At 44.3% G+C, this 5,000-nt stretch overlaps 1 protein-coding gene across 1 annotated transcript in view; it reads left to right on the top strand.

The window, feature by feature from the left end:
* Positions 1 to 5,000, top strand: part of LOC123520464 (amyloid protein-binding protein 2-like) — a 49,873-nt gene that overhangs the window by 43,422 nt on the left and 1,451 nt on the right. The window contains exons 16-20 of the mRNA XM_045282718.1: positions 1 to 9; positions 174 to 263; positions 2,690 to 3,354; positions 4,276 to 4,421; positions 4,675 to 5,000. The exon at positions 1 to 9 is cut by the window's left edge and continues 69 nt beyond it; the exon at positions 4,675 to 5,000 is cut by the window's right edge and continues 1,451 nt beyond it. The gene's annotated coding sequence lies outside the window, so the exon portion shown is untranslated. The remainder of the gene's footprint in view (positions 10 to 173; positions 264 to 2,689; positions 3,355 to 4,275; positions 4,422 to 4,674) is intronic.

Here is a 5,000-nt window from a genome sequence, read left to right as displayed (position 1 = left end):
CCCTCACAGGTGTGTTGCGTTGCCCTTTCCTCATTTGCCTGACGGGACGATGGGGGTGGGGTAGGGAAGGGTTGTGCTGCTGATACTGATGATGATGATGGTATTGATGTTAATGATTATATTGATTATAGTGCATTGTTATTGTTATTACCATATCTGTATTCCTTCTTCAGGATGAGTATATGCCACATGAAGCGGATTGCCCCTGCGTGGAAAGCCAGACGGAGTGTTCTTGTGGCAAAGCTAAACCAGACACTGCAAAGGTAAGGGCATGATATGGGGACACACACACACACACACACACACACAGACACGAACTCACACCGTTTCTTATACCTATAGTCACTTGTTCACCTTCATGTTCTGACTGTCACTGCTCACTCTCGATTTTGTAGTTACTTTATGGTGTGTGTGTGTGTGTGTGTGTGTATGTGTGTTTCACTGTTTGATCTGCTGCAGTCTCTGACGAGACAGCCAGACATTACCCTACCGAGCGAGCTCAGAGCTCATTATTTCCGATCTTTGGATAGGCCTGAGACCAGGCACACACCACACACCGGGACAACAACGTCACAACTCCTCGATTTACATCCCGTACCTACTCACTGCTAGGTGAACAGGGGCTACACGTGAAAGGAGACACACCCAAATATCTCCACCTGGCCGGGGAATCGAACCCCGGTCCTCTGGCTTGTGAAGCCAGCGCTCTAACCACTGAGCTACCGTGTGTGTGTGTGTGTGTGTGTGCGTGTGTGTGTGTGTTGCTGCAGTGATCACTATTGGGGCTGGGAGCAGGGGCTGGGGTATAATGCTAGCGGCGTTGGGTGGAAGGGGGGAAGGTAAAGTAAAAGCAAGTAGTGACAGCGGTACCGGTATCAGTATTATTGTTACTACCGGTGGTGGTGGTGGTCGTGGTGATACAAGTGTGGCCGCAGACAATGCCGAAAGTTGTTGCTTATCAGTATAATACGGCGTTAACAAGGCAGAAAAGTCGCCAATTTTTTCTGAATAGTATAGTCAAGGTCTAGGTTTAAATCGCTACTTGGTGGTGTGTGGAAGGCAGAGTGGCAGCAGCTGCTTGTAGTATTGTCAGTGGCCGGCAGTGCGTGTGTGTTCGATGTGATCCAGCTGTTTACTTTAATTTAGCTTTTTTAACAAAACAGGAAACACTGTCACACTAAATTAATCGAGGAAATGGGTACCTACATCAGTTACACAAGTTTTGATCCTCACAGTAAACTACAAGTTGCATCTGGACCACATATTACTTGCACAGTAATTAAAGGATACGTACAAACGTAGTTTAGGCACTCATGCGGTGGAAGTGAGGTCCGCCCTTACGAACCAGGCGGATGTCAGGTTAGGTAGTGTTGCGTCATGTTGTGGACACAGCTGACGTTGGCGTAGCTGGTGCGTTCTGGGGCCTGCCGAGCGTGGTCTAAAGCAGAGGTTCCCAAACTTTACCATGCTAAGGACCCCCCAGATATTTAAGTCCCATCCGAGGACCCCCAGCCAATCAGAAGTTACTATTACCATACCAAGGTACCCATTATATGATTACAATGCAGTAAATTTACTATTTGCATATTCCTACACGAAGAAAGTCTTAAAATAAACATTTGAAATATTTTCAAAAAAAGTCTGACGACACATGGCGCAATCGCTGAATTTTAAGTGCTTAAGTGTTTTGTTTAAGTGTTAGTGAGAAGAAGAAAAACAAAAGGGAAGTTATTTGTGATCAATTCAAGTAGTGAGTCATTTTTTATATAATTAATTCCATACTTAAGATTACTTAAAGATAATAATACTACTTATAATTTCCTTTCTAGACTTAAATCATTCCTACATATTTGAGCATTACACTACGTCGTAATAAATTCAAATTAACCCTTAAACCTCGGGGACTTTAAGACTTTTCACTCGCGCTAACTCGGGAGGTTTGGCGAGAAACACACAAAATAGCTTGTATTCACATACTGATTATACTAGGAAATTCAATAAAGAGTGAGTACAAATGATATTATGTCCACAACCGACTCTTCCTCTTTGCAATGCAAAAAAAACCAGAAGCATCTAGATGCTATGGTTACCAAAATATCACAGGTTGAATGAGGTGCTATCATCGGTGTGCGTGGCGATCGGCTGCGCCGGCACCTGGCTAAAGTGAAAGAAAACGGGTACCTTCTATCCTCTCTCCTAAGGTTGGCGGGAGAAGTAGCGGACCCCCTAGGACCTTCTCAGGGACCCCCAGGGGTCCGGGGACCCCAGTTTGGGAACCACTGGACTCTAAAGTGTCCTGAGGCTATTCACCAATATGTGTAAGTTGCCTGCACTAGATAGGGGTATCCATCGTGTTCGTAGTGAAGCAGTGTTGGTAGCAGTGAGTTCGTGCCAAATACTGTTGTGTTTCGGATATGTAGAAGATAATCCTTATCTAGTCATTGTTTGGCTTGTCACGCTTTATCACCCGATGATTGAGGGAGTGACGAAGTGTAAACTACTAGCTGGAAAAGTTTTGTGCGCACGTTACTCTGGTGATGTATGTGCCCATGATAGCACTCGCCGGCTGTGTGGTGCTGCCATCGCGCCGATGTGCCGCTGTGACGTATTCGAACACAGGTGTTAATCATGACAACACTCCCACACACTTGTATATTCATGAGTGATTTTTTTTTCTCTTTTTCTCCAGGTTGAGCTACAGGCGTGGGTCAAGCCCAAGGGGTGGATGCTGCTAGGACTGGGTCTGGCCCTCGTCGCTTGGTGCACTATTTACTTCACGCTGTCAGCTCTACAGATGCTCTAACGGCCTGGTGCAAGATTTCTATCATCGATATCTTCCAAGAATCCGTGTGTTTTTCCGAGAACCTGTAAATGTTGCCGGGATAAATAAGAACAAAACTGCCTCACGTAAATCAGGAACGATATATTTCTTGGAACGTGCAGACGAGCGTGCAGTGTGTCGCAAAGTGTGTTGCTAGCAAGTCAGAGGAGTGCTTGGTGTCAGTGTATCACGGTGCTATTAGAAAGTAGTTTAGTAAGCAATAATACACGTAGTCTTCATGTGCCTCCTCTACTCCCTTTTTGAATAATCAGTGAAAAAAGTAGGAAAATATTCAGAGCATCAAGACTATGCCACAGCCGGGGGAGCATACCTCACTGGCGCCACACAAAGGAGAGACACAGGTAGCGGAGAAAGGGACCAAAAAACATTATCAAGCCCCTGGAGACCCGCGAATGGAGACGCACAGTGACCGCTGCGGCGCGACAAACTCAGGGACCAGCTGCTCACAGGATGGAAAGTGTGGAGTGGACAACCGGCCCGGCGTGAGAAGTGGCTACGGTTCTGTCGACACAGTGAGTCAATGTACTGTAGCTCCTTAATAAACGTTTTCTCTTCCTGAAGCGTAACAGCGCGCGCGCGCGCGTGTGTGTGTGTGTGTGTGTGTGTCCAAAATTACTGAAATTAAGCCACAATCTAATTACAATACATAGATGAACCGTCACTGATGAAGCGCAATATTCATGTTTCTTTTCTGTTACTTACTTCCACGAGGCTACTTCCATTAAATTGTTTAAGTTTATTCACATGTATTTCTTTTGGGGCTCTGCGGATGCTCAGACGACTTCCACAGATCTTGCGTAGCCACAACACCATCACTCGTAAATTATTTCGCTTTTCCTGTTATATAGTATGTACAGCCGACATGTGAAGGTGACATATATATATATATATATATATATATATATATATATATATATATATATATATATATATATATATATATATATAAACTTTTAAGTAGCAGATACTTTATTTGTTTATTCATTTTTTTACATAACGTCTTTTAAACGACACGATAAGCTCGGGCAGAGTCTTTCGTAGTTGATCTCTGAGTGTTTTCTTATTTTCAAGAGAGAGAGAGAGAGAGAGATCACAATGACCATAAAATAGAATGGGAGTTTGTGACTGATGAATGATGACTTTCAGTACATGTAATGAAGGTCACGGAGAAGTGGGCGTATTCATACATTACTAGTAACTCTCTCTCTCTCTCTCTCTCTCTTAGTCTGTTTTATATGTACGAATTATTCTTTCTCATTAATTGCATAAAAACACACACACAGTTTTCTTTTAATGTACCACAGTAATGTTGTACCTTTTATGCATTTCGGGTTATTTTTATTTTACTTTTATTTTCATTACGTACCAAAGCAAGATGCAGGGCATGGATGGAATTTTAGTCAGTGGTATGATTTCTTCCCCTTCTGGTGCAGGTCAGTGTGTGTCGGTCATGTCAACACCTTTACGCCGGGAATGTCGAAGTTGTCCTCTCCCCGGCGTGCCTCGAGGACCACCTGCCCCATCCTGACCCAGCAAACCCCAGCCCAGTCTCCGTGCACAGGCCGTGGGCAGCGCGCAAGTGAGTGCATCAGATGAACAAGAACCGTTACGTTTTTCTTATGAAAATCTTGTAATCACTGAAAAAAACCCTATTCGTTATCATTGTTGATATATACGTAGTATCAAACATGTATTGTTCACACTGTTAGCCCATACTTACACTAACGACTACCGATTTCCTCGTAATTAAGTAAATTGCTAGAAAATATATTCATGTATAGAGCAATGTATATGAAATATATCTATACCCTCATAGAGTTGTATCGTCACAGGTACGAAGGTTTGTGTGATTGCGGAGCTTCGGTGAGCGGCGGCGTGTGTGCGTGTCCCGGAAGAGCTTCGCACGGGACTCTGAAAACATTCCTTTCCTGCGAGACCCCGTGCTTGCAAAAACTGAAGGTCGCCGTTCTGGTTTTAGCAGCTATTATTCCCTGGGTGTTTTTGGTGACATATATCGTCCTTACCAGCATCTGACCTCCATCGGTAGCCAGAACCCGTCGCCGGGCCCGGGTTGAGAGTCCCTGTTGCCATACTCCGTAATTTCATTCTGACAGACAGACACTGGCAGCGGTCGACCAGCGGAAATGAATTTTTACTT

Source organism: Portunus trituberculatus, chromosome 47, assembly GCF_017591435.1.
Source record: "Portunus trituberculatus isolate SZX2019 chromosome 47, ASM1759143v1, whole genome shotgun sequence".
Classification (NCBI taxonomy): Eukaryota; Metazoa; Arthropoda; class Malacostraca; order Decapoda; family Portunidae; genus Portunus; species Portunus trituberculatus.
This window is presented reverse-complemented; position numbering and strand designations above follow the sequence as displayed.